This window comes from Rhincodon typus, chromosome 36 (assembly GCF_021869965.1).
Source record: "Rhincodon typus isolate 14 chromosome 36, sRhiTyp1.1, whole genome shotgun sequence".
NCBI classification, from domain to species: Eukaryota; Metazoa; Chordata; class Chondrichthyes; order Orectolobiformes; family Rhincodontidae; genus Rhincodon; species Rhincodon typus.
In genome coordinates, this window is record NC_063367.1 from 10,849,336 (window position 1) to 10,857,810 (window position 8,475).

Genomic DNA, 8,475 nt, shown 5'->3' on the forward strand with positions numbered 1-8,475 from the left:
TAGAAATGTGCCCCCTATTCTTGAAAACTGCTTTCTAGGGAAAAGACAACTACCATTAACTCTATCTATACCCCTTATTATTGTATAACCTTCTATAAGGTCGTCTCTCAATCTCCTACACTCCAGTGAAAAAGATCCCAGTCTATCCAGCCTTTCTTTACAACCCAAACCTTCTGCACCTGGCAACGTCCTGGTAAACCTCTTCTGAACCCTCTCCAACTTAACAATATCTTTCATATAACTGGGCGACCAGAAGAGGCCTCACTAGTGTAAATAAAACCCGAAAGAACTGCGGATGCTGTAAATCCTGGAACAAAAACAAAGTTGCTGGAAAAGCTCAGCAGGTCTGGTAGCATTTGTGAAGGAAAAAACAGAGTTAACGTTTCGGGTCTGGTGACCTGGTTCTGAGGAAAGGTCACCGGACCCAAAACGTTAACTCTGTTTTTTTACCTTCACAGATGCTGCCAGACCTGCTGAGCTTTTCCAGCAACTTCTGTTTTTGTTCCTCACTAGTGTCCTTTACAACATCAACCTGACTTCCCAATTCCTATTCCTCCTGTAACATGACTGTCTCTGTTTTATCCTGTCCCTCGAACATTTCTCACTGCGCAGCTTCAGTTCTTTCACTGGGACTATTTTTATCACTTGCTGCAGGCAGTGTTTTTTAAGGGACATCAACTTTCCAGAGGTTGTTAGTTCGAATTGTGCATAACTGTACAAGCTTAGAAGCTGACAACACTTCTGAACTGCATTGCTGCTGGGTTTCTGATCGCTTTAGTCATTAAAAAGTGAAATATATCTCCTTCTGTGAAGGAGCTCTCAGATCTGTGCTGAAGAGTTGAATCAAATCATGATTCATGAAACCCATGGGGGCCACTATCTTGTGATTTTATATCTGATTTGACACTTAGGAAATTTTGGAATCCTTTCAAAACCATCAGTGTTTTTAACGATGTCACCAGTAGACGCTGCATACAAAGAAATACTTTGTTTGATCTTTATTGTTTCTTGATGTCCCTCATGAATAGTATTGATGCCAGTTAGGTGCAACAATTATTCCAGTAAATTCGAATTTGGCACTTTCCAATGTAACCTTGGATATTATTCAAGCTGCAGGAATGCTTTGATCCACATCGGGCCTTCACCAATTCCAAATGGGCCTTATCCACTTCACATTAAATTGTGCACAGATGGGGACTGGTCTTCCACGGAACTCCTCCCTGAGTTCGAGTGGATTTGGCGTATGAATTCGGTGATCAGTTCCTTTACTGCCACCTGAGAGATATTTCACCTGACAAAAGAAAGGAAAATCTTGAGCGTGAAACAGAAATTGCAGGAGAAATTCAGCCAATCCGGCAGCATCTATTGGGAAGAAAGCGGAGTTAATTCTTTTGAGTCTGGTGACTGTTCGTCACAACTCAAAGGAAGAAAGCTCCTGCATTTGTATAGTGCCGCTCTTTGAGTCTGGTGACTCTTCGTCACAACTCAAAGGAAGAAAGCTCCCGCATTTGTATAGCGCCGCTCTTTGAGTCTGGTGACTCTTCGTCACAACTCAAAGGAAGAAAGCTCCCGCATTTGTATAGCACCGCTCTTTGAGTCCGGTGACTCTTCGTCACAACTCAAAGGAAGAAAGCTCCTGCACTTGTATAGCACCATTTGCCATCTCAGGATGCCGCAAAGCACCTTCCAGTGAAGGAAGCACATCTTGAACTGGACTGACTGCTGTCCTGTAAAAACAGCATAGAAATAGATCAGAAATTTATTGTCACATGTACTTTTATGTGAAAAATATAGCAAAAAATTTTATAAGTCACCACGCCACAGAGCCTATATTAATGACAGAAGTCATACATAATAATTCTAAAGAAGTAAAATTAAGACAAAGGTTATCAGAGTTCAGTTAATGGCTCCTGGGCTCAGGGAAAGACAGAATAGTTTCTGCTGAAGCTGTTAAATGAAGGTAAGGTGAATCTTGATAATAACTAGAATAACTGGAGGTCTTAAAGAAAAGCAGAGAAATAAAGTAAGAAAAGTTGACAGAGTAGACATGTGTGGTTCCCGGCAACAGTGAAAAGTTGTAAAAGTTGCCTTACCACAGCAGGGAATTAATAACAGAAGTTATAAACAAGAATGTTTTTCACAGTTCAATTAAAGACACCTGGCTTTGGGGTCTGCTGGAAAACCAGGCCAAAACTGCCCCTGCAGGGCTGCACCGAGACTGCCATGCCACGCTGAGATGGGATCTCCATGCTGAGCTGTTGGAAGATCAGGAAGCTGCCTCCGAAGCAAGGGCAAGACCTCCGTGCCAAGACAAGGCCTCTGCACTGAGACTAGACCTTCATGCCAGGCTGCAGGGCTAATGGTAAGTTGCTGAAAAAGCCCTTCACAACAGGATAAGACCATCAGGGGTACAGCCACAAAATAAGGGGGAGCCGATTTAGCACTGGGTTGAGGAGGAACTTTTTCACCCAAATGGCTGTGAATCTGTGGAATTCCCTGCCCAGTGACACAGTTGAGGCTTCCTCGTAGAATGTTTTTAAGGCAAAGCTAGACAGACTTTTGAACAGTAGAGGAATTAAGTGTAATGGTGAGAGGGTGGGTAAATGGAGCTGAGCCCACAAAAAGGTAAGCCATGATCTTATTGAACGGTGGAGCAGGCTCGATGGGCCAGATTGCCTACTCTCCCTCCTACATCTTATGTTCTCCAGACCGAGACTGCCTACTCCCAGTATCTCTGTGTACTTTGAACGGACTTAATTCAGAATTCCGTACAGTATCAGGCATTCAGATTCCAAATAATTAATGCCAGTGTTTGTGCTATACGTAGGTCGTCGACCACACTTTAGTTCACCGCTCCCCATCAAAGTAACCTTCTAGCTGATCCTTGACTACAATTCCTAACTGGTAAGTACACAACAGAACATCTTTTGTGCCATCTTTTAAAAGAAAGCCTGCAATTAATTTCTTTACTTTGGAAGATACTTCTGCCTAGCAATCACCTGAAGAATATCGCTGTCGAGGAACAGTGTTCTTGCAGTACTGTCATTGCATTTCTTGCCACACATTTTGCATTCATGATGCATGCCCTCCCAGAGATTCTATGGGTTTCTCCATCCATCATGTCGGGCACAATTTGCAGTTTTGAATTTGATGGCATTATATTAACAAGGCAGTGAAGTGCCTCTTCCCAATAAATTGGAATGGTTTTATCCCTTTCCCTTCTAATATTGTTCGTGCCAACAGCCATTTTGTTATCAGCAAGCTGTTACAATAACTTGAAATGGGAAGCAGCTTTTGATTGACAAACTTGTCCCCAGCAAGGTCAGCTAGGAAGGAGGCGTCATTTCAACCGAGTTCATTAAATCAGAATGGATTCTACCACTGAAGGCCAATAGATTCTGCTGGATCACCACTTGGGCAGTGTTTCACTCCATTAGTCTGAGCTAAATTTGAGAACAGATCCCAAAGCTCATTCTTCCAGTCAGCCTGTGACTCAGGACCTGTCAAAAAGTGGGTAATGTGTTGTTGCTTCAATCACACCTCGACAGTCCGCGAATTTTTACGTTGCAAGCACAGCAATTTACAGCGACATAAACAATTTACTCCAGAACGCCAGGTGATGAAGGATGGAACTAGAGTCAATATTTGCAGGCTATTATTGATGTAACTACACACAGTGCCACATGGTCCTGGGTCCTGGCCCCATCAGATTTATACAGCAGGCCTACTGCATGAGGTGAGGTGGATCTGGGACAGAGAGGCTGCTGACACATGAAACAGGAGATCCTGGGCAGCCTGCCATAGCAGTACCATAAGAATGACCTTCTCCACTCCCCCAGGGTAAGTGCCACAGTCTTCTTCTCTGACACCCAATCTATCTCTGCTACTGTGCCCACCTCCCACCGAAGGTTCATGCTCTGCCCCACTCATGATTGCCTGCCACATCTTCCCTCCCTCGCTGTCACTCACCCTGCCTCCCACACCACAAACACTGTATGGCCTCTAGGATCTCTGAACACACTACATATCACCTGCCTGGCTCAGGACTAACAGGCATGCCATTTACTTTCATCTCACTCGATTCTTCCCTTGCTCTCTTTACAAGTGTGAGGTGATGCATTTTGGGAGGTCAAATGTTACAGGGAAGCACACTGTAAATGGCAGGACCCGTAGGAGCACTGATATGTTTAAGGATCTTGGGGTGCAGGTCCATAGCTCCCTGAAAGTGGCAACAACAAATGAAAGAATGATTTATTTGTGTCACTTGCATTTTACAGTGAATAATACAGCAAAAAAAGTGAAAAGCTTCCACGTTTCAGCGCCATTTTGAATAGTTCAAAACTGAAATGTGTAAAAAAGATACAACTTAATGGGAGTCCTCCACTGCCTTGCCACCACTTGCGCTGGACCTACCAACATAGGAGTTCCCACTCTTTAGGAGCCAGCTCTTTGCTTCTGGGCTGACCTCGCTGCCGCTGAATCCCATACTGATCCCACACTTGCCCCGCAACCAGGAGTGGATAAGATGGTAAAGAAGGCATGCAGCATGCTTGCCTTCATTGGTTGGGGCATTGAATATAAAAGATATCAAGTCATGCTACAACTGTGTAAGACTATAGTTAGGCCGCATTTGGAATATTGTGTGCAGTTCTAGCTGCCAAACTATGGGGAGGATGGGGAGGCTTTGGGGAGGGTGCAGAAGAGATTTACCAGGATGTTGCCTGGATTGGAGCGTATTAACTGTAAGGAGAGCTTGGACAAATTTGGATTATTTTTGCTAGAGCATTGAAGGCTGAGTGCTGGCCTGATAGAGGTATATAAAATTATGAGAGCCATAAATAGGGTGGAAAGTCAGAATCTAGGGGCATAGGTTTAAGGTCAGGGGGGGCAAGTTTAAAGGTAACGTGCAAGTCAAGTCTTTTTTTACACAGAGGGTGGTAGATGCCTGGAACGCACTGCCAGGGGAGGTGGTAGAAGCAGAAACATTATCAAAATTTAAGAGGCATTTAGGCAGACATACAAACTGGCAGGGAATAGAGGGATATGGTCCATGATGGGGTTAGTTTAAAATAGCATCATGGTTAGCACAGGCATGGTGGGCTGAAGGGCCTGTTCCTGTGCTGAACTGTTCTATGTTCTACAGGAGGAGACAGACAATAATAGGGCAGAGAGAGCCTATCTGAGTGGAGGCGGTTTCTGACATTACGCCTTATAAAAAAGAGAGCCCTGTCAAATACAGCAGAAGACGGGGACTGGTCCCATGGGGTTGGGGGAGACACCTGAGTAAGTCCCACTCTCCATATTACTCTCCCAGTAACCCTGCTGTCAGTTCATTCACAACCCACCACCCCCAAGCACTGGCCATGATGCTTTCTCCCTCTTATCTCTTGCAGCTACCGCTGTTGTATCGACCACCTCCACAGTGAGATGCCCAGCTCCCCACAAAACCTTCTCCTCAACTGCTATGGATGAACGTATCAAAGCCTTATAGAGGGAAGCTTTGGTAAAGCTGCCTCCTGTGACTCAGCCTGACCACCAGCTCAGATACTGGCACCTCATTGGAAGCATTAGCTCTGGGGCCATATGTTGGGTGAGCACCTCACTGTGACATCTCTGCAGCTGGCTGGGGAAGGTATGCCTCAGGCCAGTGGCACTCAGAGGACCTGTCAGAGGCCAAGCACCTTCTCAGCCCTGTGCAGGACCTGTGGTGTTGGCAGGCAGGGACTTTGTCAGATGCCTAGCGAGGAACAGGAGGAGCAACAGCAGCGGACCTCATTGAAAAGAAGCTGTTGGCTGCCCCCATGAACAAATTGGCACCCTGACCGGCATTGCTACTTATGTGCCCTGTCTGCCTCTGTTCTTGCCCTTGGTAGGGTCCAAACATTAAGCCTAACAATTTCACCTTGAATTCGTGTGAACTGGAATAAATTTGGTGCGAGAAAAATCTTCACGCAGGAAGACTGTTAGCTACTAATGGTCGATCGTTTACACTTGATTCATAAGGGGCATGATGTCAATGTCATCAGTCTAAAAGTAACATCTATAGACTGATTACTCAGTGATCTAGATTCATATTCTGAAGACAAAGACCCATCCCAGAAGCTGGAATTTGAATTGAATTGATGAATCTGGAATATAGGAAGTTAGTCTCACTGACAGTGAGCATATAACCATCATCAATTATCATTTAAAACAGAAGCCCTCTGATTTACTAATGTCCAGCTGAGGCAGCATGGAGACTCAGTGGTTAGCACTGCTGCCTCACAGCGCCAGGGGCCCTAATTCAATCTCAGCCTCGGGCAATTGTCTGTGTGGAGTTTGTACATTCTCCCTGTGTCTATGTGGGTTTCCTCCGGGTGCTCCGGTTTCCTCCCACAGTCTAAAGATGTGCAGCTTAGGTGGATTGGCTGTGCCAAATTACCCATAGTGTCCAGGGATGTGCAGGCTAGCTGGGGTGGTGTTAGCCAGGGGAAGTGTTGGGTTACAGGGATAGGGTAATGGGGTGGGTCTGGGTGAGATGCTGTTCAGAGGGTCAGTATGGACTCGATGGGCCAAATGGCCTGCTTCCAAACAGTAAGGGTTCTATGATTTAGGGAAGGAAATCTGCCATTCCTACTCAGTCTTGCCTACATGTGACTACAGACCAGCAGCAATGAGGTTGACTCCTCACTTCGTTGTCTTCTGCAATGGTTCAGCAACGCAGTAGTTTAAGGGAAGTTGGAAATGGGCAACAAATTCTGACCTTGCCAATGATGCCCACATCCTATCAAAGAATTTCAAAAAATTCCTCTTTCCTTACATTGGCCTTATCTATAACCAAACTTTTCATTACATCTAAGTTCTGAGTCCCGTCCCTTTGACCAAATACAAACGCTATATGACTTTGAAAGACCAATATTACAGACAGTCTTCAAGCTCCATAAATTAATGTTGAAGGGGTTTGGTTGGCCAGTTTGCAATGTAGAGGGATGCCAGGAGCCTGGGTTCAATTCCTGAACCAGCTGACGTTACCATGAAGGACTCTCTTTCTCAACCTCCCCCCTCACCTGAGGCATGGTGACCCTTAGGTTAAACCACCATTAGTCATTTCTCTATCGTTCTTATGAGAGAGCATCCCTTTGGGTGACTTTACCTTTATTAATGTTGAATCATGTTTAACAAAATTCAAAATTATTGCAAATATGACAGAGCAGCCCTAGACGGATATATATTAAAGTTATAAATGCTTCTATATTTCTCAGTGCAAGGACTATCTTCATTCATTAGCTCTGATACAGGGGGCTTAATGTATTTGAAATAACTTCCCCAGATTTTAACAACCAGGAAATTTCAATAACTATTGTTTATTCACTTTCTGGACGCCATTCATAATTAAGGTGAGACAGCAATTACATTAAGAAACAATTTCCAGAGCTTCATCAATCCAATAACGAGAATGTAAGCAATACATTACTTTAATGTATTTGCATATATTTGCCTCTATTACTCAATGGACTGAATGGCCAGCTTAGTTCAACAGCTCAATGGAAGTCATGTGTGATTTGTTTCCATAAGATTCAGAGTCATTGAAACTTGATCAGGTGTGCAGTGAAAATATAAGCAGTAATGAAAATTTGCTCAGTAATTTTCTGCTAAGGCACCGAGAAGTACAAATAGAATTCGCTCATGATCTCATTGCATTTGCATATATTCTTTCAGTGTTAATGCACCAAAATCAATGAATAGGGCAAATAATACGGAGCGTCATGCATCATCAGCCAAAATGTGTATCACACCTTCTTCGTTCAGATTTTCTTTTAATCCAATGAGCGGAATGTTTGCAGAAAAGATTAACGAGGGTGCTGCCTGGGCTGGAAGGTTTGAGTCATAAGGCGAGGCTGGATAGGCTGGGACTTTTTTCCCTGGAGCATCGGCGGCTGAGGAGGTGACCTTATAGATGTTTATGAAATCATTAGGGGCATGGATAGGGTAAATAGACAAGGTCTTTTCCCCAGAGTGGGGGAGTCCAAAGCTAGAGGACATAGGTTTAAGATGAGAGGGGCGAGGTACAAAAAGGTCCATGCGTGCAATTTTTTTTTTCACACAGAGGGTGGTCAGTGTCTGGAATGGGCTGAGAGAGTTAATGGTGGAAGTGGGTACAATTTCATTCATTTAAGAAACATTTATTCAGGTATGTGGATGGGATAGGTATGGAGGGATATGGACCAACTGCAGACAAATGGGACTAGTTTAACTGCGAAAACTGGGCGGCATGAGCATGCTGGGCTGAAGGGCCTATTTCCATGCTGTAGACCTCTACGACTCTATGATGACTGAAGGAACAGGAAAAATCTGTAAAAAGCAGCAATATTTGGAGGTGAATGCACTGGTTGTATTGGTGCACTGTTTTGAGGGACTCAAGACAATTCCAGCCAGTAAGCATCATTAGCAGAGATAACAAGGTGTAGAGCTGGATGAACACAGCAGGCCAAGCAG

General features: G+C 44.4%; 1 long non-coding RNA gene across 1 annotated transcript in view; it reads right to left on the minus strand.

Moving 5' to 3' along the window:
• Positions 1–983: 983 nt before the first annotated feature.
• Positions 984–8,475, minus strand: part of LOC125487105 — a 32,834-nt gene continuing 25,342 nt past the window's right edge. Inside the window, exon 4 of the long non-coding RNA XR_007265651.1 lies at positions 984–1,291. This is a non-coding gene — a long non-coding RNA (uncharacterized LOC125487105). The remainder of the gene's footprint in view (positions 1,292–8,475) is intronic.